The sequence below is a fragment of the Dermacentor albipictus genome, unplaced genomic scaffold (genome assembly GCF_038994185.2).
Source record: "Dermacentor albipictus isolate Rhodes 1998 colony unplaced genomic scaffold, USDA_Dalb.pri_finalv2 scaffold_38, whole genome shotgun sequence".
Classification (NCBI taxonomy): domain Eukaryota; kingdom Metazoa; phylum Arthropoda; class Arachnida; order Ixodida; family Ixodidae; genus Dermacentor; species Dermacentor albipictus.
This window is the reverse complement of record NW_027225592.1, coordinates 720875-745777: the sequence shown is the minus strand read 5'-3', so window position 1 is coordinate 745777 and position 24903 is coordinate 720875. Positions and strand designations below refer to the sequence as shown.

The following is a 24903-nucleotide window of genomic DNA, read 5'->3' as shown; positions in this document are numbered from 1 at the left end:
AGGCCGTGGATTCGACTCCCACCATTGGTCGAGGGTTCGACTCCCAACTAATGTCTTTTCGAGTACCTTAATTAACTACACCTCAATTGAGTGTAACTTCGTTACCCCCGCCTTAATAACCACGAAAGGTCATGGGTTCGATCCGACGAAATGTCTTTTTGAGTGTCTTAATTAGGTGTACAATTATCAACTGTGCTTTCATTACTTTTGCCCTAATCATCTGCTTTATCTCCGGCTTTAAAGCAGAGATGCCGCAGCGTCTCGGCCGAAATCGAAGGCAGATAGATGCGCGGTGTTCTGCTGAGCAGTGCGTGTTGAGGTACGCTGCTTGCCGAGCTCATCGTACTGCCGACACAGCTGTATGACCTCGGCAATAGTCCGGGGACTCTTCGCGACAACCATCTGGAAGGCATGGTCATCGATGCCTTTCATGACGTGCTTGATCTTGTAAGCTCCGTCCATAGATGATTTGATCCGCTTGCAGAGCGAGAGCACGTCTTGAATGTAACTGGTGAAGTCCTGGCGTTGAGCTCGACCACGGAAGCGCTGCTCAGCACGAAGCCAGCGAACGGCGCGATGGCGGAAGACCTCTGCCAAAGTTCTCATGAAAGCCGACCAGGTAGTAGGATCGGATTCATGATTGCGGAACGGTAGGTTTCCCACATCAGTCAAGTAAAAGATTACTTTAGTGAGCTTGGCGCGGTCGTCCCACTTACTATAGGCACTTACACAGTCATATTCGGCGAGCCAGTCTTCCACGCGTCGTGTTTGTCTGTGCCACTAAATATATCAGGATCGCGCTGCCAGATGACGCCAGAACAGACGATGGCCGGGGGCACGGGAGCAGCAGCCTGGGACGGTCCCGGATCATCCATTTCAATAGCTGTTGGCAGCGTCCGACTGCGAAGTTGCAGGATTTCGAAGGGAAATCCATCACCTAAACCAAATACAAAGGGGGTATTCGCCTGGCATCCTAGTTCTAGGTTTTTAGCGGTAGGCTGGAACAAGTCGGTGCTATAGCGAAACGGGCAAGCAAGCGCTTCTCGCCGTTGTCTTCTTTTCACCCGCACCATGCCCACTGCCCAGTGCCTTCAGTACACACCAAAGATTGTTGGTTCGACTTCCACCAATGGCCAAGGATTCGACTCTATCCAAAAGTATTCTCGAGTCTCTTAATTAGCTCTACCTTAATTAACGATGTCTTAATTACCTTCGCCTTAATTACCACCAATGGTCGAGGGTTAAAATTCCACCAAATATATTTTCGACTGTCTTAACTACCCCTTAACTGTGCCGTCATTACCTTCACCTTAATAACCACAAAAGGTCGTGGGTTCGACTTCCACCAATGGTCGAGGGTTCCATTCCCACCAAATGTATTTTTGAGTGTGACTTTTAATTATCAACATTTTTTGAGTGACTTTCAATTGTCAACGTGGTGGCGACGGCGATCTAAGCCTTTCATTTCGAAGCCGTAGCGGACGGTGATTTCAACAACCGCTGATGCTTACAAAATATATTCTGTTGAGAGCGCTTTAACGTTGTCTGGCCTAATTTCATACAGAAACGGCAAACAATCTGCTATCCGCGGCGTCCGTACGTCGCTGCAAAGCGGATACATGCGAGCCTACGCGCGGTGGCTGCCGGCGGCAGCACTACGCGAAAATATCCCCTAGGCGCCGAAGGGAGGGGGGGGGGCAGAGCAGCACGCCTATTGGCTCTCGCCACAGTCCACTTCCGCTAGCATGGCGGCACCCAGGGACGCGGCTTCCGACGTTGCCTCCGAGATTTAAGTGTGTTTACGCTCCGACGCTGGGCTGCCGCCCCGGTGGACGCGATGCAGCTCCATGATGCAGCAGTGGGCACAGACGCCCATTTGTCGATAGGAGCACGCATCACTTCCATTGTGGTGTATCCGAGGCAGGTGAAGCAACTTGAAATGCTTCAAGAAAGGCCTGTGCCACGTTGCGCAAGGGTGATGTGCGGGCCTTTGATAACATTACGCCTCGCTTTCGAAAGCCGCGTCGCTCCGTTTTCAATGACGCTGCAAAAGCATTCATTCGTAAAGCGGACACGCGCCAGAGAAAAGGAAGAAGTTGCTCAAGCGTGGAAGAATTCATAATTGCTACAAAGAGATTGTCTTGAATTCTTAAACATTTTATTTTTGTTCGTTTCCTCCAGTTAGCTTGACCAATTTTTGGTATTTAATAAAGATTGCCTAATTACACCCAAACCTTGGCCAATCCCCCACAGTGGGTGTGCGCCATCGCATAAGGAATACCATACCATACCACGGGGACATGCGTTGATGCCACAACAATAATGACGACACGGTAAGTTCTTGCTGCAGTTCAAAGTGCATATTTCAGAGAACGCTAGTACGATCAGGTAAGACTTAACGCCGCATACGTTACGCGGAGCGCGCACTTGTTCAAAATAATTTGACGCTACACAGAGTGCACGCCACGCAGAATGAGAAGCGCGCGTATATTTGCAGGTGTGCCTCCATAAGCCTTCAAAGCGTGCTTCAAACCATAAGCACTTTTTTGCTGCCACGCGTGCGGCTTAACTCTGACGCCCCATTCATCGTGGGATATGATTTTCTTATACCCGCTATCCGTGAAGGAAAAGCGCGTGACGAACACGCAATTATCTCGCCGCTTATTGGAATAAGGTGTAGACCAAGGGGGAACTCTACTAAAACACCGAGCTTCAAATCAAAATCAAATCAAAATCGCTTTATTTCAGGGTATTTCCTGCGGAGACAGAGACTAAAGGCTGAAATAGCCTGACTGGGCCCCTGCCCCCGTTCAGTTCATACAGCGTTTACGCGTACAATAACATATACAGTAACGTGCACATTATATTAAAATTACAGTTGCACTCAATGAACAGCCGATGAAGGAAAGAAAGTGACTTCTAATACATCAGATAAGAAGTATGAAATTCATACATGTGTACATAGATCACGCAGATAGATATACATATAGAAAAGGTCACACAGGACTCATGTGTTATATAGCTAGGAGACCCTTTATCCTGTTACAGATATGTAGATAACGACTATATACACCAGTACATTGTGCTGACAAAACAGAAAAAAAAAGAAAATCAGGAATGTCATGGTCATAGTAGAAAGTAATGTAAAACAGTCTACAATACACATCCTGTTCTGACAAGGAACGTTTTGTACATTCTTTTAAGTTTACCACGGCTGTCTGCCCAATTTATTATGTCTTTCTGTTTATTTAGAATCTGTATAGCTTGATACGTTACCGATTGTTTCCCGTAATTTGTCCTAATCTTCGGAAGCGTCCTCCTATGCTGCCTAAACCCGTACTTATGTTCAACTACCATATCACCGTCTTTGTATATGTTTGTTGTGTGCATATGTTGCACTAATTTATAGAGATAAATTTGATTGGCCATAAGCATGTTGTGTTTCAGAAATAACTCCCTGGTAGGTAAGTCACGCATATCTCCTGCATAATTTTCAAATATACATAGCACGCGCTTTTGTAGTACCGTTAATCTATTATAGTTGCGCTGAGTGGTGGTGCCCCACACTAGCGAACAGTAGGCAATCTTAGAATATACTAGAGTGTAATAAAGAGTTTTTTTTAGCCGAAGAGGTATTAATGTAGAAATCTTTCTAATACATCCTATTGATCGAGCTATATCGACTACCAAATGGTCGACGTGACATGACCATACCAAAGACTCTTGGAACCAAACACCTAGGAATTTTTGCTCAGGTGTTTGCTGAATAATCTCGGTTCTATACGTAATATGCATGTCATGTTGGTCGCGTTTATTTGGAGGGGAAAAATGATGTATTTAGTTTTAGAGGCATTTAATTGTAGACAATTATCATTTAGCCATTTGGATAGGTTTTGTAGATAATGATTAGTCTTTTCTTGAAGTTCACGTTTTGTCCGTGAAGTAAAAAATACGTTAGTATCGTCCGCAAACATTACTATATCAAGGGTGATGTCAATCTGAGTTATGTCATTAATGTATAACAAAAACAGGGTAGGACCTAATACTGATCCTTGGGGTACTCCATTTGTTACATTTAACGACGTCGAGGAATAATTATTAACATCTGTAAATTGGAAGCGTTTCTCAAGGTAGCTGGTTATTAATTTCAATGACATGGCACGTATTCCATAACACTGCAGTTTTAGAAGTAGAATATCATGATTCACCGAATCAAATGCTTTCCGCAAATCTAGAAAGAGACCTAAAGTAAAATCCTTATTTTCAATACCTTGAATAATTTTCTCCTTTGCACGAAGTAGTGCCTGTTCAGTTGACTTGTGTTTTTGAAATCCGAATTGAGAACTAGATATGATATTATATTTCTCTAAGAACTTTGTTACGCGATCATTAATTGCCCACTCAAAGACTTTTGATAAAACAGGTAATACCGATATTGGCCGATAATTTGTAAGGGCGTTTTTGTCTCCGGATTTGTGTATCGGAACAACCCTTGCTATTTTCAGTTGGTCAGGGAAGATACCAGTATCGAACGTTAGGTTAATAATATAGGTGAGAACGTTTTTTAGCAACTTGGAAACATACTTTACTGGCTCAGCCCTAAATTCGTCATAACCAGCGGCGACATTCTTTATTCTATTAATTAACTCTTCAGTCTCTTGCGGGGAGACGTGATACAAAACAAACGAATTTGGTAAAGAATTGATGTGTCTTGTTGGTTGTTGACTACCTAAAATTGCGGTACCTGCCTTTCCTGACTGTATAAAGTACTCATTGAATGTGTTAGCCAAACACTGCCCTGTTATCGCATTTCCATTGATCTCAATCTCTTGTACGCTGGTTATGGCATTCTTTCTGCTTGTCAATCCGTTTACTGTTTCCCATATCTTTTTTACATTAGTTTGATGGCGAAGAAACAAACTTTCATAATAATTTTCTTTTGCTTTCTTTAGATCTGAAGTTAGCTTATTTCGAAGCTTCTTGAACTCCTTAAATTGGTTTACATCGCGCGTACTAATAAAAGTGTGATACATCGCGTTTTTTTTTCTTATTCTTCTGTATAGTGCAGGGTTAATCCAAGGTTTTCTTATTGCTTTTTTATTCTTTCGGCCACATTGTAAAGGAAACGCATCATCATAGCTTACTTTTAACTTCTTGTAGAATTCCTTGTAAGCATCATTAGGATCACTGCAGTCATACACGCTAGACCAATTTATGGCCTCCACTAACGAAAAAAAATTTTCAAGCGATTTGTCGTTTATCACTCGATATTTGCTTATTTCGAGATGTCTGCGTGTGAACTGATCAGTAACGCAGAACACGGGTAGATGATCACTTATATCGCAAACTATCACTCCACCTATTAGTTCTGATACACTGATATTCGTAACACAGATGTCCATGGCTGTAGCTGTTTTAGGGCCAATGCGTGTGGGAACCGAAATCAAATTTTCACATCCGTATGACATAATCAGGCTCTTGTAATTCATCGCGTACTGGACATTACTAGCTGTGTTTATATTTATATCACCAACAACAAAAAAAGGTAACTTGTTTGTCTGAAAAACCTGCATCAATTGCTCAAGAAAATCTAAGAACTCGCGTTTAGAACCAGCTGGTTGCCTATATATGGCAGCAAGCTGAAATTGAGATGTTTTTATAACTAAGCATTCAACATTTGCATTTGTAATTGTGTATTCCTCAATAATGGTGTAAGCATAGCTACGACTGATATATACCGCCACGCCCCCTCCTCTTTTCCCTACGCAGTCCAAGCGTATACAGGTGTAATTATTAATGTCGGGTGTATCATCGGTAATCGTCAGCCAAGTCTCCGTAAGAACAATGAAATTGAAAAAATCAATACAGATTACACATCCAGGAATGAAAAGCTCGACAAATTTATTGAATTCGTACAAGCACACATCCAACAAACTACAAGTTGGATAGCTGGAGTCACCGCGAATCACCCTAACATAGTTGCACCTGCTCGATCCGCCTCCCCACTGGCTCCGCTTAACAATGGCCAATAACCCGACCCGCTCCGAGTTTGAAGTGTGGCAGTGGAACTGTAGGGGGTTTCGAAAAAAGAAAGCACACCTCCAGCAGTTTCTGGCCTCCTCTTCTAATCTCCCAGCTGTCATTGCGCTTCAGGAAACTCACGGACTAATCAGCTTTCCAGGTTATTATGTTTATCAGAACAATAAGGTCTCCCGGCCCGATACGGCAATTCTTATGCAAAAGCACCTCACTGCCAATCACTCCGAATTCGACAGCGTCGATATAGAGCACGATTTTCTAGAAATTATTCTTCGCAAAATTAATGCACCTGGCCTTTACATTCTCAATATCTATAGTCGTCCACAAGACAAACATCACCGCTTTGACTCCCTTTTCGCTCAAGCTATTGCCGCTGCCACCCACCACCCCCTCCTAATCCTTGGAGATTTCAACGCACCCAACCATTTGTGGGGTCACTCCGTTTCTACTCCTAAGGGCAGAGCCCTATGGATCCACATACAAGACCACAGACTCACATTACATAACGACATCGATGCGCCAACCAGGCTAGGCAATAGCGTAGCTAAGGACACCTCCCCCGATCTTACGCTTACACACAGAATACAACACGTCACATGGCACAACTCACAAGTTAACCTCGGTAGCGACCATTACATCATTACCATCACACTACAATTCAAACACAAACCCTTTGCACCCAAACGCCTCAGCCTTACCAATTGGGACAATTTTCGAGAGGCCCGCCAGATATCAGCTCCCACAAACATTCAAGACATTTCAGAATGGGTTCAGCAACTACACTCAGACGCCCAGATGCACACTACCACTCTGCCCCCCGAAACCGCTCTCACTACGGTTGATTCCAAGCTTCTACACATGTGGGAAGCCAAAGAGTCTCTTCTCAAACGGTGGAAGAGGCAACGGTTCAACTGAAAACTAAGACTCAGAATTGCCAAATTAGACCTTCAGATCCAGGAGTACGCCACACAACTGGCCTGCCAGCAGTGGGGCCAGGTATGTGAAAGCATGCATGACAACCTCGATAACAAGCGCACATGGCAACTCTTGCGACACTTATTAGACCCTACCACATCGCGCACACGCCACAACCATAGCATAAACAAACTGCTACATGCACACAAAAACAATCTCAACGGATTCTTCGACGACCTCCGCCATAAACATCTGCCTCCCGCTCAGAAGTATGACATGCCAAAATATACTGGCGAACCCAACGAGCTACTTAGCGCCGCTATCACGGAAGCAGAGGTTCGTCATGCCCTCGCCACCCTGCGCACAATGTCAGCACCAGGCCCCGACCTTATTAACAATAAAATACTCCGCAATTTAGACGACAACTCTGTCACAGCCATCACGGCGTACTTCAATCACTGCTTTGACACAGGCACCCTCCCTAGTTCGTGGAAAGATGCCAGGGTAATCTTTATCCCAAAGCCAAACAAACCACTCAACATTTCTAATCTCAGGCCTATATCACTAACCTCTTGTCTAGGTAAAACACTCGAACACGTCATCCTGAACCGACTTAGTAAATACATGGAGGACAACAATCTTTATCCATCAGAAATGGTAGGTTTTCGAAAATCTCTGTCATGCCAAGATATCATGCTTCGAATGAAGCATGACATCATTACACCTAATAGCAGTCTAGATACGCAAGCAATTCTCAGTCTGGACCTCCACGGAGCTTTCAATAACATTTCACATTCCGCCATCCTCCGAGAGCTTAATCTCATTGGGGTTGGCGGAAAGACATATGACTACATATCTACCTTCCTATCCAACCGTACCGCAACGATACACATAGGCACAGAGCAATCCCTTTCATACGCTTTAGGTAGCTACGGCACGCCCCAAGGCTCAGTGCTGTCCCCTTTTCTTTTTAATCTTTCTATGATGCCGATGGCGCAAGCATTGCGGTCTATTCCCGATCTCAAGTTTTCACTCTACGCCGATGACATCACTCTTTGGATGACTGGCGGTTCCGATGGAGAGATTCAAGACACTCTACAGGCCGCAGCAGACGCCGTCGTGGCTCATGCCGGGGCTATGAATCTCACATGCTCCCCTCAAAAATCCGAGCTGCTACTTCTGCCATCCCACCGGGGGTCCGGAAAACACATGTCTAGTATAGAGGTGATCCTAAACCACATCCCCGTTACTAGAGTGGACAGGCTCCGGGTGCTCGGCTTACACATTCAAAGCAACCGGCTCAACACATATACCCTACATACACTACACACTACAGTCGATCACACCCTGCGCCTTCTAGGGCGAGTCTCCAATAAACATGGCGGACTAAAGGAGGCCGAACTTCTCCGCTTGATTCAGGCCTTCGTTATCAGTAAGATTACATTCGCAACACCATATCTACATTTCCTTAAATCAGAATCAGATAAGATCGACACTCTTTTACGCAAAATATATAAATTCGCTCTGGGAGTCCCCATACGTACCTCCACTGATAGGCTAATGCTTACTGGAACTTTCAACACACTTACTGAACTCACAGAAGCCCACCTCACATCCCAATATAGCAGACTTTCTAACACCGCAACAGGTCGACACATTCTACAAACCCTTTCTATCACTCTGGCACCCATCATCAAGACTAAATACACCATTCCACATCACATACACGAGAACCTCTGCATCCCCCCACTTCCTAAAAAGATGCACCCTGTGCATCACAAACAGCGCAGGAGGCAGCGAGCAAAGGCTCTCCAAAAACAATTCTCCACCTCTAAAGACGTGCTCTATGTCGATGCCGCCGAATATGGGAGCAGAAATCATTACGCAATATCAGTCATTAACTCTCACGGCCAGGTCGCTGCGGCCGCTTCCATTCCTGGCTCTTCCTCGGAGGAGGCGGAGGAAGCGGCCATAGCCCTGGCCCTCACAATTCCAAATTCATCAGTTATCGTTAGCGACTCCAAAGCAGCCATACATAACTTCGGAGCGGGTAGGGTCTCTAAGCCAGCCCTTTCTCTCCTCTTGGTCCATCCTTTCCACCAAACTGTGGCATTAATCTGGACTCCCGCGCATGCGGGCCTTGCCGGAAACGAGGCGGCTCATGCCAGTGCCCGAGGATTTACTGTCCGGGCTCAGGCATCACATGTGTCGGACCTCGCCACGGAGGAGGCGTCGTTTACAGCGCGGGATCGACTTATTACTTATCACGACATCTGCGCACACTACCGATTAGACCGCTTAACCTTTCCGCCACTCATGGGCAAATCCCCGCGTAGGTGTGAAATTCTGTGGCGACAGCTGCAGACTCGCACCTTTCCGTCCCCTTACCTCCTCCACCGCATTCATCCCGCCATTTACCTTTCTCCCTCTTGTAAATTCTGTGTCTCTCCCAAAGCAGACTTAAACCACATCATGTGGGGGTGCCCTAAGCACCCCCTTCCCCCTTTCCTCAAACAATTAATATCTAGTGAGGAGCAGTGGGAGGCTGCCTTGCGCAGCTCCAGGCCCGATCTTCAGGAGGCCATCCTGGAGTGGGCTGAGAGGATAAAGGAGGCCTACTTCAAGTAGTTCCTCCCCCCATCCTCTATTCCATTGCCCCCTTCCCTTTAAAGAGGGATAAATAAAGTTTTTCATCATCATCATCAGAACGAGAGACTCCAAGAAAATTTGTAGGCTGTCGAGCTTGTTTTTTATGCTTCTAGTGTTGAAATGAATCAGAGAGAAGTTACTTTGCTTGGTCTTAAATGCGGTGTTAAATACTTCTGCTGTGTAGACATCACACGTGCTCATCTATAGTAAAAAGAAAGCAAGTTTATAATTAGCGGATACAATCTTTAGTTCATTTTGGCAAGGTCATCGGAAGAAGTGATTCGCAGGACAGGACTATCTTCGTTTTTCCTTGCTAGGATCTTGCCACCTGCTGTCCACACAAACTTCCATTTGAGCTCTTTCTTCTTTGCCACTGTTGCTCCAAGCAACTGTTTGTTGTGGCGTGTCAAATGTTCATTGACAAAAATCGCACTGTTAACACCAGCCAGGCCAACGTCGCTTGCGGCAATTTTCATTTTCTTAGCCTTAGCTAATATCGAGTCTCTCTTAGCACGCCTCACAAAACGAACAACAATGTTCTTGGTTGTTGAGTTCGCAGTTGGAACTCTATGGCATATATCAATGTCCCTCTCGTCAACTGCCTCTCCGACTATTTCACAGATTTTTCGAACGGCTACTAAAGAGTCGCACTCGTCCGGAACACCCTTTATCTCAAGGTTGTTACTTCTTTGATATTGTTCCAACTCTTGTAATTTCAGAGTTAACTGTTTGTTTTCAGTTTTTAGTTTTTGATTCTCAGATACCAAGCTTTTTAATTCATCTCTTAGCGCCTTTAGATCCCGGGTCACGTCTTTGACATCGTCACACGTGTCACTGCAGTGCTGAACAGACTTTTTCAGTTCCCTGAGTTCAGCACGCATTTCCCGCTTAAATTCTGCAATCAAGGCTGCTACATCACTTTCCCCCTCTTTCCCTTTCCCCGGCGTCATTGTACGATAGCACAGCTATCAACTTAATCACTTTCATACAAAAAAAGACAACGACAACAGGCGTGTTCGGCAGCAGCGCAGAGTAGCAAAGACGATTTCGAAGCAAATCGACACTAATTCCTCACCTGCAAAGGATGCAGAATTGTCTTTAGCGTGTGCACACTTCAATGCGCTGCTGCCGAACTGGACGCCTGGGCTCAGTGGGACCGTATTTAAGCCGTCCGCCGTCGGGAAGGTACAGCGACCCCCCAGCTATCTTCGTCACGTGGTAGAGCCTTGACGGTCGCAGATCTTGCCTGTAGCACTGATTATCCCGGCCGCTTCTTGAGATGGCTGCAAAGGATGCAGAATTGTCTTTAGCGTGTGCACACTTCAATGCGCTGCTGCCGAACTGGACGCCTGGGCTCAGTGGGACCGTATTTAAGCCGTCCGCCGTCGGGAAGGTACAGCGACGCCCCCAGCTATCTTCGTCACGTGGTAGAGCCTTGACGGTCGCAGATCTTGCCTGTAGCGCTGATTATCCCGGCCGCTTCTTGAGATGGCTGCAAAGGATGCAGAATTGTCTTTAGCGTGTGCACACTTCAATGCGCTGCTGCCGAACTGCTGTGATTCTTCAGTTATGAAAAAAAAGGAAAACGGTAATTTATGATGCGAAGCATTTTGTGTCTTGCCGTGAAGCGAGTGAGAATTTGCGCGCACAGGCAGTGTAAGCAAGACTTCATTATAAAAGCGGCAAACTGCACTGGGCCATGGTATGGCCTTTATTATTATCTCAGGTGCTCACCTGAGGCCTCCGCGCTGAAGCATACAGGTTGTTGCAGTGAAGCGAAGCGCGAATTTGCGCGCGTACGAAACGTAAGCAACATGTTATTACAAAAACTAGAAACACAAATGGCCATGGTTGTAGTCTGCTATTATCTTAGGTGCGCACCTGAGGCCGCCGTCTGCCAATATTATTTTTCTTTTTGCTTCCTATAAAATTTCACCACAGTACCCATAAGTACTGTGGAAAAGCTTTTTAAAGCACATTCACCGTCCGGAAATGAGTATAAAGTCTTGCTTACACTGCGTATGCACGCAAATTCTCACTCGCATCACTGCAATACACTGAATGCGTCGCCGCATTAAAATGATGCCGTGCGTTGAAGCCATCATAAATTACCGTTTTCTTTTTTTTTCATAACTGAAGAATCTCTCACCCCTCCCTCGCCCCCTTCCCCCCCCCCCCGGACCATGGCCAACGGGATATGTTTTCCGCATTGGGGGCGAGGTCTTATGCAGTCGCCATCTGTCGGAAGCGCCTCCCTTGCGTAGTATGAGGGTTCACGCGGCGCGCTCCTCATAGGTTGGGCTTACGGCACTCAGTAAAAACACCACGTGGCAGCCGTTCTGGACATTTGTGTAAGCACTCTAAAAACGGGGGAAGTTTCTTACTTTCGAAACAATAATCTTGGGCAAACTGAAAGCACAGACTCCATCTGTTTACCGAATACGTACAGTGAATGCCACTGCGCGTGATCGCCGCAATGGAGTCCCTCGAACCGGCTTCTTGCGTGAAAGGTAGGCAAACGCTGACAGCAAACTATGTGACATATGTTCTTATAGTGGGCTGTCTGCATAAGCAAACGGAGCATAACAGAATGAAGCCTCAATGCAGCGATCGCACGGGTTTGCAGCGACCGACTGGGGCGTCTGCATGCATGGTCGCTCATGTTTCGATTTTGCTACAAGCGCGTTGTCGCACCGTGCCGTGAGCTTTAGGCCGAAGAATATGAGCATATGACAGTACACAAGCGGCCATTGTTGCGTGGACGCTATCAGAGCTGCTCAAAAATAATTTCGTTTTAAAGAATTCGACGCCTACGGCGACTGTGATGTGCCGTCGCAACGATTCGATATTTATTCATTTTTCTAAATTTTTGAACGTTTCAATATTATTTCTCAAGTTGCGTCGCACTGAATGTTTACCGGTATGCTACAGCGTGAGATTTCTCGCTGCTTCTGTATCGTAATCCAATGCGTTAATTCATAACAAGAAAATGAGCATGCGCGATCGTTCTTTTAATGTGCTTCTTACCGCTCCCTTTCCATTCCAGGGGAACTTGCTAGTGCCTAGCATGAACAAGTGCATAGACAAAACTGTTATGACATTAGCCGGGCAGCGAGCGTGGGCGAGCGTCTCACTGCGCGCTTTCTACTACTCACCGAACATGGCAGTCCTGGAGATGTAGCAGAAATCTTCCTCGCGCCTGTGCTTGCTGCATACCGGAGCTGTAACCGATGGCTGTTTGCCGGTTCTAAGTTTCGCGAGCCAAGCTTCATGCGGCTTCTTGTCCTGCGGCTATGCATGAATAAGGCTGACACCGGGGTCTGTTCGCACGTCCGGCACTGCGGCACCAAACAGTTGCCTGCCATGCTGCACGCTTCCAAAGGCAGCCGCTGCCTACTATAGTGCTTTCAAATGTTGTCAAGCAGACACCCAAGGCGGGAAAGCCTCATGACTTAATCAGAACCGCAGCGCAGGTGGGACATTAAACTTTCGTTTTCAGCGCGCTTCGGCGCTTCCGAAGCAGCCGACGTGGCCGCTGTGTCCACGTGATCCCTCATGCTACGTCACGCCGACGGTGGCGCCAGCTTTTCCAGTGGTGGAGCTCGCCCCCAATACGCTACTTGAGATGCGGAAGCAACCGCTTTCGAGCAAGCCTTAGAAATTATGTTTTGCTTTCCTGTCCACAGACCAAAAGTATTCGACTACGTCGAGGATGTCGTTCGCTGCTACACGCTGAGCAGCTCCGTGTGATTTGTAAGGATAGTGGAGGAGAGCGGACGTGAATTAGCGTAGCGTCCAAGGAGGCTATGATACAAGTTACTCGCCGTGATGCCAGGATACTGCTACATACGAGAACCAAAGTTTACTCCGCGGTTTACTCTGCTCACCATTGACGATATCAGAAGGCTAACTGCTGGCGTCTGTTGTGTAATATCCATCTCCAGGAGAGTCGTGGTAACGAAGATTGTTGTGCTACAATCTACTCGGCTACAACTACTATAACCATAACGTCAATACAGTGGCTGAAGCGTAACTATTACGACAAGAGACCGGGAAGGATAGCTCCGAATCTGGAGTATGCCATCTGTCTCCAAGTGCCTCTACTACAGAACTGTGCCTGCGACGTGCTAGCCCTGCTTTCTGTTATAGTTTCGCTTCGTATCGACGTTCACTGGTTGTTCTCGACAGCGCCCTGCAGCGTTTTATAATCCTCGCACTCGAAAAAGTGCACTACGCTGCCGTACTCATGTGTGTCCTATTAGCTTCGTCTCCCGTTCACGTTTGGGCATATCCGTTTGCCCCGTAGCCTTGTGCCTTTCATTAGGCTTTTCGTACTCTGCAGTTTCAATTGTCCCTCTACATGTTATCTTCGAGAGTACCTCCTTTTCTTCAGAGACGCCGACAGCCGTATGCGCAAAAGTGCAACGCGGAAGTCAGCAATTTGTAAAAGCTTCTTTTCAAATTTATTTTCTGGATATTTTTTGTTTGACTATTGCTTGCACCCCGCCGTTTAGGAAATACATATTCTATTGTTGGTCGGTGCTTCCTGTCTCTGTAGCGTAGTGCGCGCTACACAACGCATCACGGAGAAGCCGCCGCTGGCGGGCGGAGACGCAGACGGACCGGCACGCAAGTGACGCTGTATATACAGCTGTATATCTAGTTGCATGGTGCGCTCGAGCACCCCCTTGCTCTGGCGGCAGGGTTTTTGTTCCTGGTGTGGATTTGACAGCGTCGCTTGCGGCCGTAATGCGCTCACACCAACCAGCTACGTGCCGACGGCACCAGCAAACGTATTTTGCGTTCGCTTCGAAGCCATCGCGACGGCGCTTCAAAATGACCACAAATGCATACATTTGAGATAGCTTAACCTTTTCCTAATCCTAACTCCACGCATCAAAACGAGAAAAGCTGGCTGATATCTGCGGTGTCTAGGTCGAGATACCCGCTTGTCTCGTTGTGCTTCATGTTAGGAACGGCCTGCAGAGGTGCCGACAAGCAAAGTTTTCTCAGCCAGCTGCAGCGGCGAGCGGGGCGAGCTTCCCAGAAGCAACCATGGAAACCTTCACCACCTGCCACGGTGTCTCGTTTCGTAGGGACGATGATGTACCGCGTCAACACCCCCTCGGCGCCGCTATGACTAAACGCGGTCGGTGAGCTAAGCATTGTTTGTGGAATAGCCGTGGCCGCTGTTTGACGCAGGGGAGCCCCTGGAAGATATTTTGCGCGGCCGTCTCACGGGGCTCAAACGTCATGGACGGGCGCGGTGGCCATTGACTGCGGGGTCAACACTTGGATAAAGAGGCGCCTGCCGGAGTCAAGCCCCGTGTCTCCAAGAACCCACTCACCTCGGCATGGTCAGTAAAACCTGTGTCGAAGTGTGTGTAACCCTCCCCTTAAAAGGCGGGTCGGCTACGATGACGTTGGACGCTACGAATCGGTGGTGAACTGCCGTTTTGCCCTCATCTAGGGATCTGGGGAGGACAGATTGTTTACAAGCAGCTGTTGGGCGGCTGCTGAGTGTGCTTTTTTTCCGCAGTCATGCTAGACTAATGAACTGCAACGTCCCTATGGAGATACTGTAAATAAACCCATATTCCTCGTTCTTGATGAGAAGCAGTCCTTCCCTTCAACAACGTCCTCAGCGTGGATAAGTTTGACGACGGCATGGACCAGCTGCCATCTATTTCATGCCCGATTCCAAACATTACAGTCAGCAGCCGGGCGCTGCTTTGAGTTGATCTAGTCTCGTATCGCAGCTGCCGTTCGAGCTAGAGCTTTAGCACTGGTGTTCGCTTGTCATGAAAGGTTTGGACCTCAGGTTTTGATATTTAAGATTACTTTCTGCTGAAAATAAATTATTGTAGTCAATGTTCGGGTCACCGGCGGCGGCGACGCAAGATACGCACGCAAGGAAGAAACGTTCCTCCCACTTTAATTGCCGCGAGAAGGCGCGACATGTCAAGTGCGCGTGAAGAAGGGACTTACCAGCCTGAAGGAGGAAAACGGCTAGTTCTTCCTTTCTCGCTCCCTTTATTTTAAGAGTGAACAATCAAGTGCTAGCGTGCGATGTTTCAGAGCATCAACGTCGTTCAAGCCAAGAACTCGCCACTCCAAACACGTAATTAATAGTGTAGGAGGTTCCCCTAGATAGAAAAACACAGACAAACAGCTATCCACATTTGGGACGGTGGCATGCCATCTCGCCGACCAAATGTGCCAAAGAATGCCCCTGATGTGGGAGCAGGCCATACTTGCCCCATGTGACATGGGAATGAAAATGACGGCTCCAAATTGAAATCCACCCAAATTAGCACAAAATTTCTTTTCGGGAGCCTTGGACAACCGTTCTTGCCCGGACCGACATGCAGACTCAATTGAGCCTCCTCGAGCTGGCCCGTTGCGTGTCTGTGGCCACTTGGAGTCCTCGACTGAGGACCTTTTCTCCGGTCCCCTCAACCCTATTTTTCCTGAATAAAAGCATTTCTTTCCCTCTCTTTTGAAGTTATTGAATTCATGGGCTTTACCGCATCGCTTTCACGGCCCATCCAGCTTGCAAACGCGCTAGCATGGCCGAGTTTTACGCATCTATGGCACTGCACTGGTCTTGTCTCGCAACAGCCTCACTATATGCCTCACAGGTAGCGGTGGCGTAGAGGTAGGGCATCCGCCTCACGTGTGAGAGGACCCTGGTTCGAATTCCGGTGCAGCGCAATTTTCCACCGGATTAAAAAAAAATCTGCGTATTAATAAAATTGCTTAAACAGGCCTGGAGTGCGGCCTGATTCTGGTGACCAGAACCGGTAACGCCACTCCCTCATCAAAGCAGGATTGGCCACCCTGGTGCAGTACTTGGCCACAACCTCCTGTATGAATACACCAATCAAATCGCGGCCCTCAGTTCCCAGCAGCTGCGAAGCAGCAGAGGCTGCTAAGAATATTTGGATCCGGACAGGCCCGGCATTGGAATCGGAACCTAGTAACGTTTAACGCTAGAACGCTATCTAGTGAGGCGAGTCTAGCAGTGCTGTTCGAGGAATTATCGGGCAGTAAATGGGATATAATAGGCCCCAGTGAGGTTAGGAGCACAAAATAAGCATATAACGCTAAAAAGCGGGCACGTCCTGTGCTACCTGGGCTTAATGGAGAGACGAGGACTAGGAGTCGGATTCCTGATTAATAAGTACATTTATTTTATCTATTTGCAAGTACTGTTCACCGATTGGGCCGTTACAGCGGTGGGGTACAAATGTGGCACAAAACGGATCATGGCTTACATAAAGCAGCACTGTATAACTAATACATAGATTTGCAAATGACAGCGGGCTATTATACATAAATATAATACAAAATCTGACTTAACAACCGTCATATGCAGCATAAAGCAGCAATGTGTAGCCGAAAAATGCTTCACGATACTACAACTTACATGATACATATTACATCACATACATCGCAACATTATACATACCGAAACTACATTCTACAACATACACTTGACCCGCCGTGGTTGCTCAGTGGCTATGGTGTTGGGCTGCTGAGCACGAGGTCGCGGGATCGAATCCCGGCCACGGCGGCCGCATTTCGATGGGGGCGAAATGCGAAAACACCCGTGTGCTTAGATTTAGGTGCACGTCAAAGAACCCCAGGTGGTCAAAATTTCCGGAGTCCTCCACTGCGGAGTGCCTCATAATCAGAAAGTGGTTTTGGCACGTAAAACCCCAAATATTATTAACATACACTTGAAGTGTTCGATGATGAGGATTAATTAAAAAAATATTTTGTAACCTCGGTTTTAAAATGTTCTACAGTTTGAGAATCACATAGAGCATTCGGTAAATCATTCCAGTCTCGTATAGTTCTAGGGAAAAAATAGTATGCGTATGTGTACACATGATATTGAGATACTAGAAAGTTGCTGCGGTGGTCACTTCGTAGGCTCCGGACTTATCACGGAATAGGTACTGCGCTGCATCAAAGTTAAATAATTTTTGAGAAAGCAAAAACAAAATTTTAGTCTGGCTATGCGACGGCGTTCCAAGAGGGGAGGTAAGTTTAGCTCTTGCAACATCTCTGTTACAGAATCAGTACCGGAGTACCTTGAAAGAATAAATCTAGCCGCCCTTCTTTGCACTCGTTCAATTTTATAAATTAATCCTTTTTTGTGGGGGCGCCATATGATGCTTGTATATTCCAGTGTAGGCCTTACTATTCTTAAATACGCTTTTAACTTTACGGGGGCTGCAGCGAGTTTTAATTTGCGGCGTAAGAACCATAACTTTTTTTCAGGGGTAGAGCAAATATGAGTGATATGTTGAGTCCAGTCGAGGTTTGCAGATATTGTTACTCCTAAGTATTTACATTTGTTAACGGTAGTTAACACAGTGGAACTTAGTTGATAATCAAAATTTAGGAGATGCTTAACCTTGTTTGTAACACATAAAACAACGTTTTTCTTTATTTATTGGCAGTTTCCAAGTTTCACACCATTCTTCAACAGACGCCAGTGCATCGCTGAGCATTTTTTCATCCCTGTGGTTACATATTTCTCGATGAATTGAACAGTCATCGGCGAACAGTCACACAGTTACGTTTTCATTAATATCTCAACAAATATCGTTAATATAAACGATAAATGATATCGGTCCAAAGACAGACCCTTGAGGAACGTCTGAAGTTACAAATAAACGATCCGACTGGTAGCCGTTTACGCCCACGTACTACATCCTACCTCATAGGTATGACCTGACCCATTTCACTATATTGTTATTTATTCCAAGCTATTTCAATCTGATAATTCATTATCAGGAACCCTATCAGAAACTTTTGAGAAATCAAGGCATATTGCATCAACCTGTTTTCCGTTATCTATTGCTTTTGAAAAGTGGATGGTTTCAACAAGCTTGTGACCATTGACAGTATTTGCAGGATGCCATGTTGGTTCGAATGTAGTGCTTTCTTATTTTCTAGGTAGTTATATATTACTTTCGATATATACCTTCGAGGAGTTCGCAGCAGACGCAGGTTAAAGAAACTGGTAGATAATTTTCAATTTTCAGCTTGTCACCGGTTTTCTGTATCCGGATAACTTTTGCAAAAAGCCAGTCGTCTAGGACCCGTTTTTGTTGCAAGGATGCATTAAAGATAACTTCTAAGTATCTAGCAATCCATTCAGCGTATCTTCGCAAAAAGGCATTTGGAATTCCATTGGGACCAACAGATTTTTGTTCTCTCATGTTAAGCAGCAGCGATAGTATTTCTTCATAGCTAATTCGTACTCCTTGCATATCTGACACGTGTAAAAATGATGTTACTGTAGTTAGAGCAGTAGAATTAGAAACATTTGAAAAGACAGACTGGAAGAACTCGTTATGGTAAGACGCAATATTTTAACAATTAGTTATGATTTCGTCGTTAACAACAATGATGTGTTGGCTTTGAGTAGTTTGCGACAAGTGACACTGAAACTTTTGCGGAGAAGATACCATGAAGTTCAGAAGTGTTTCCTCGTAGTATTTCTTTTTTGCTTGCCTAAGCTTTATTCGCAGCTGTGGTGATAGGTTAGATATCGTTCCACGATTTTTTACTTTCCTTTGTCTTCCTATTTTTCGCTTCAGTAGAACAATCTCTCTCGTTACCCAGGGATTACTTTTATTTCTTCTTTCGTTTCTTATTGGTACGAATGAATTTACGCTGTGCAAAATAATGGTTTTGAATCTTGCCCACAATACATTGACGTCATCCTCAAAGCTCAGACTGTCTAGATGAAACGACAAGTAATCAATGATGCTCGTGTCGTGAGCTTTATCAAAATTGGGAACGTGCGTAGTGCATTCTGTAAGATTTGTTGCGGGAGCCTTGTTTTTGATGTGTACAAATACAAGTTGATGGTCTGATATGCCAGCTTCCACTGCTACCTGATAATTTTTAAACCGTAAATCAAGAAATACTAAGTCCAATATGGACTGCACTGTGCCCTTTTTTTGAGTGATTTCCTGTAGTACTACGTGTGTTAAATCGTTAGTGAAAGCAATATCGAGCAACAGTCCGCAGTCAGCTCGTTCCCGTGACTCTATCGTAATCGAGTTCCAGTCAACCCCTGGCAATTTAAAATCCCCGGCATATATTATCCTTTGATTTCGCGCGTTCTGTTTTTCTTGGTGTTGGATGACCTCTAAATATTCAATCGCTGCGCAAGGGGATCTATACATTGCTCCTATTATAATTGAAGTAGTTCCCAGTTTGATTTGGCACAAAGCACTCTCGTGATTAGGGATACCGTTCATCCTTGCACATTCAATATTTTCGTGTATTATGATTGAAGGTCGTACAGGTCTACGCGCCTAAATCTAGTCATGGTGACCAGCAAGTCGAAAGCTTCTATGAAGGCGTGAAATCGGCGATGGGTAAAGTCGAAACAAAACACACTATACTGATGGTTTACTTCAATGCCAGGGTAGGCAAGAAGCAGGCTGGAGACAAATCAGGGGGGAAATATGGTATAGGTTCTAGGAATAGCAAGGGAGAGGTATTAGTAGAGTTTGCAAAACGGAATAATTTGCGGATAATGAATACGTTCTTCCCCAAGCGGGATAACAGAAAGAGGAGGTGGAGGGGCCGAAATGGCGAGACTAGAAATTAACTAGACTTCATACTCTGCGCTAACCCTCGCATCATACTAGATGTGGACGTGCTCGGCATGGTGCACTGCAGTGACCATAGGATGGTAAGAACTCCAATTAGCCTAGGCTATCTCTATCATTACGTAATATCTTAAAACCTGGAGGTAACAACTCGATATGTTGTATTTCTGCTTGCAGCCATGTTTCGCTCACAATAACTACATGGGTGTCATAACTGGTTAGCATGTGTTCTATATCGCCCAATTTATTTGTGAGGCTTCGAGCATTAAGGTTTATAAGCCGAAAGACTGTTTCCTGGATGACGCTATTGGTTCATTGGTTACTATCTGTCAGTGTAGTCCTTGAGCATGTCAATTTGGTTTTCGCGAATTGTCTCCTGACATGGCTATTCTTGGAATAATCCCATTCGTAGACATTGTTATCTACAGTAGGCCTGTCGCGGTTCAGGCTCACGCGCGAGCTTTCTTCTTTTTCTTTCAACGCAGACTTCCAGAGTAGCCTGCGTCTATTCAGTGTTTCTTTTGAATAGTCGTCGCCAACAGAAATACTACTTTTATTCACTTTTGCGCAGTTTGGAAAAACCTTTTCTTTTTCCCTATAGTCATAAAGCTTCAGTGTTACTGGACGAGGCTTCAAGGTTTCTTCTGCAGATTTGTTCTTATGGGGCTTTCCGATTATGTGCATCCACTCTATAGTTTTCAAGCTAAGGCCAAGCTTTTTCTTGAATATTTCTACAACTGCTTGTTTTCAAGTTCTTTTGAATTTTCATTGCAATTCTCCGATATCCTAAACACCATTAGATTGTTTCGCCGCATTCTATCTTCTAAGCCAGCAAGTTTTTCTTGATCTTTTTACAAAGCTCATTTCATGCTCTCGTTTGTCTCTTTTAGCTGAGCAAGACTTGCCGCTTGGTACCTGAAAAGCTGTACAATCTCTTCCAGGGCCCTAAGTCTTCCGTTAAGGCCACTTAGGTTGGTCTCAATGGCCTTTGGCCTTCACACAACTCCTGTGCAGGTATTTTTAATTCGGGTGCAGGATTCGTCTCAACGTCCTCCGACAACAGCCTAACAACCTAACCTTTACAAACCTTTACTTTACTAGCTGATGGCCTGTCTTGAGATTTTGAAAATCTGCTAGACAGAAGCCTATGTTAATAATTTTGTTATTAAAGTTTCTATTTGCTCATGCCTAGACAGCATTCCTTAAGAATGGACACGTAATATTCGGGGCCAAGGGGATACACCAGGAACTTTCGTTTTGTTCTTGCATTTCGGGCTATGTCATTGGTTGAAGTGGCACTCTCCCTACCCTTTCCTTGGGATCGGTAAGTTCGTACGTGTTTGTATAGATAAGAAAGGAATCGAACCGAGCAATACAGAAATTCTCGCACTATGCTGGAAAAACAACGGGCAACAGCTCTCCCGCACTCTGACATTTACTACCCGGCACCGCGCTTTCCAAAGGGCCACAATGTGTTCTATCTACTTGCCACGGCCTATTGGTTATGGCGTTGCGCTGCACAAGAAGACAAGATCGCAGGTTTGCGCCCGACCGCGGCATCCGCATTCCGGTAGAGGCGAAATGCAAAAAAGCTCCTGTGCCATGCAACAAATTATTGAGAGCCTTAGCGGATGAAGCGTAAGAGTAGCGTTGAAGATTAATATGCTGAAGACCAAGCTATTGTCAAATAGCCCGGCAAGAGACCAAGAATATATGACCGGCAGTCAGTCCCCACAGTCTCCACAGGAGTACATTGACTCTAGGTCAGTTTACGGATCCGTACAAATTGGTTGGAGCTGATACGGCAGGTATTATCAAATTGTGACCGGGAGCTTACCGCTATATTTGAAAAGAAAAGTGTAAAGTAATTTGATTCTGCTGCTACTAGCATATGACGCATAAACTTGAAGGCTACAAAGAAACTTTAAAAGAAGTTACACACCCTGCAATGAGCGATGGAACCAAAAGTCTAGGCGAAACGCTAAGAGACAGGACGACAGCGGCGTGGACTTGAGAGCAAACGCGGGTAGTCGATATTCTAGTGGACATTAAGAGGGAAAAATGGAGCTGGAGATTCCATGTAATGCGCAGGGCAGATAACCGGTGGGCTATTAGTTACAGAATTGGTGGTATGTTAAACGGCCTCTAAACCACCCAGAGGGTCAAATTTAGTTGTGGTGTTACAGTTGCGCACGAGTCTGCAACGAACACGTACCTGAGAGAATTTCTCGCTGTGGTGCCGTAATAGCGGAGTTACACGCGTTCCATGATCGAAACGCGGCCCCCGCTCGTTTCGCTCTTTCTTTTGCTACGCTCCGTTGGTCAGCTGGTCTCTCCTCCTCGCCGAGTGCTCCTCCGAATGTCACGTGACGTACGTCACCGCCAACGCGCTTTCAAAACACGGTTCACTTCCGGTTACCGCGATTCCCCCTTCCCGGATATCTGTGCTCCTGCGAACCATGCGGCTATGAACCCTGTGTTGCGCGCACGTATGTTGCGCGCCAGGCATTACGCAGGACACCATCACGAGACAGCCGGTGTCACGTCGTTTCGTTTTTCCACTCGGCGCTTTTGCAGCCAAGCACCGCGCACGGATGTGTTCTAGCCATCGCGAAACAGTGTCGGACTCTGTTTCCCCTGCTAATCAGATCGCTAAGCACGACTGTGTTGGAACCCGAGTGATTTGGCACTTGCGTTGCAGGCCGTAGTTACCGATTCGCAAGAGCGCACAAGCGAGCAACACCAGGAAGAAGAGCAGGGAGCACGCGTACCTGCTAGCAGACTAACCGGAAGTCGTAGGTTCTTGTTCCATCAATCGAGGACGTCTGCTCCTGGTGACGCCAAGAGATGCACCCTGGTTGCGTCACGAAGAACGCTGGGGATACCGGAAAGGCCCAGAAAATAGTACGAAATTGTTTTTTTTTATATTGAGGCGCGCCCACGGCACGTAGCGCTGCCGCGTTTGGCATCGTTGATCAGGACATCATTCTGAACTCCATGCATGTGTTTACTTGAAATGCTCAAAAACTATTGGAGGTGGTTTAGGGTCCCTTTAGGGGAAGCGCAGTCGATAAGGCACAATGTTAGGAGGGCTAATTCAATGGCAAAATTTGCCTGCACAACTTGGAATGAGCACAATTCAGGGGTAAGGGGAGATCGCTGGCAGAGGCTTTCGTCTAACGGCGGAAGTAAAAATAGGCTAATGATGAATATGAACGTGCATTAGGTGCAGGGTAAAAAACCCCACGTGGTCTAAATTAACCAGAGGCCCCCACTACGGCGTCCCTAATGATTTTATCATGGTTTTGGCGCTTAACAATTTCCTTTTGAGGCACTCAATGTTTTTGTTTTTCTTTTCTATATTAAATATCAATACCCAGTAATATCTCCTGTAACGTGTGTTAACTAGCGGCCGCCTGCTTGATTTGTGCTGGAATCTTGAACAGGATTGTACACTGAATGCAGAACACCTATTCGCCTAACTGCACATTTCTAGCATGAAATAAATTCAAACTAAGACTACCAATAAAGCAAGATCACCACCTGGCGCAACTTGTGGCAAGACGCCATATTATGTTTTTTATAAAACAAAATGGTACCATTCACCGGACTATGTTATCTGCACCTCTGAAATATAATCTGTCGACTCATGCAAGTAGCTTCACCTTACTGTCTAAAATAATCTTTTTTGACGCTTCCCAGACAATGAATATTAAGCTATGGGTGAGGAAAAACCAGACAGATGCGAGGTGCCTGGTGTCCATAAATAACATATTGACAGGGCCCGCTCAGTCAGGCGGGAGTGGGGCCAAGGGCCGCTGGCTTTTGATTCTGGAACCGTCGAAACTACTGCTCGCGCACTGTCAGTATGCTGGGCGTGTCCTCATCGTCTTTTTGTGTCGGACCACTGAGGCACGTAGTAGCGCGATAGAGTGCCCCCCTTCTAGCGAGGAAGCCCTGAGAACGGGAAGAATGGCGAAGAGCGGATCATGGTGGTGAGAACCCCTCGCACCTAGTAGGACGGGCCCGGTCTGGAGGGAATATGACAGCACAAGTGGTTAAAGCGTCAGATTCAAAGTAGGCAGGCTTCAGACGGTCGACTGAGACCATATCGTCCCTGTCATTGATGAGCAAGAGACAGCATTCAGGTGCACGCTAGAGTACCTTAAACGGGCCAGCATACGTGTGCCGCAAGGGAGGACGCACAGCGTCGTGACGCGCAAACCCGTGCGTGCGATTCTCAAGGCCAGGGTTGACACGTATACACGCCGAGAAGAAAGTCATTGACGGGAGCGGGGGTGGGGAAGCGGGAGACGACGCTACGCATGGTGCTGAGTAGACGGTAGGCGCAGTCGGAAGCGTCAGCAGTTACGGGGGGCGAGTCGTCGAAGAATTCGCCAGGGACTCGAAGAATGGTGCCGAATTTAAGCTCGGCGGCGCTGGAGGAAGAGTCACTGCGAAGAGCTGTGGGGATGCCAAGTATAACGAAAGGAAGGCACTCGATCCATGATGTAGGAAAAGTCGAAGCCATGAGTGAAGCCTTCAGTGGGCGGTGAAAACATTCGATGATCCCATTGGACATCCGGTGCTAAGAGGAAATCTTGGTGTGTTTGGCGCCGAGGAGCCGAGATAGACTGGCGAAGAATGCTGATTCACG

The 24903-nt window shown here is 46.3% G+C and overlaps 1 protein-coding gene and 1 long non-coding RNA gene across 2 annotated transcripts in view; one reads left to right on the top strand and one right to left on the bottom strand.

Moving 5' to 3' along the window:
- Positions 1–24903, bottom strand: part of LOC135916919 (tachykinin-like peptides receptor 86C) — a 386707-nt gene that overhangs the window by 254784 nt on the left and 107020 nt on the right. The window lies entirely within an intron of this gene.
- LOC135916921 (uncharacterized) overlaps positions 3447–24903 on the top strand; it is a 52251-nt gene continuing 30794 nt past the window's right edge. Inside the window, exons 1-2 of the long non-coding RNA XR_010569105.2 lie at positions 3447–3464; positions 14806–14960. This is a non-coding gene — a long non-coding RNA (uncharacterized lncRNA). The remainder of the gene's footprint in view (positions 3465–14805; positions 14961–24903) is intronic.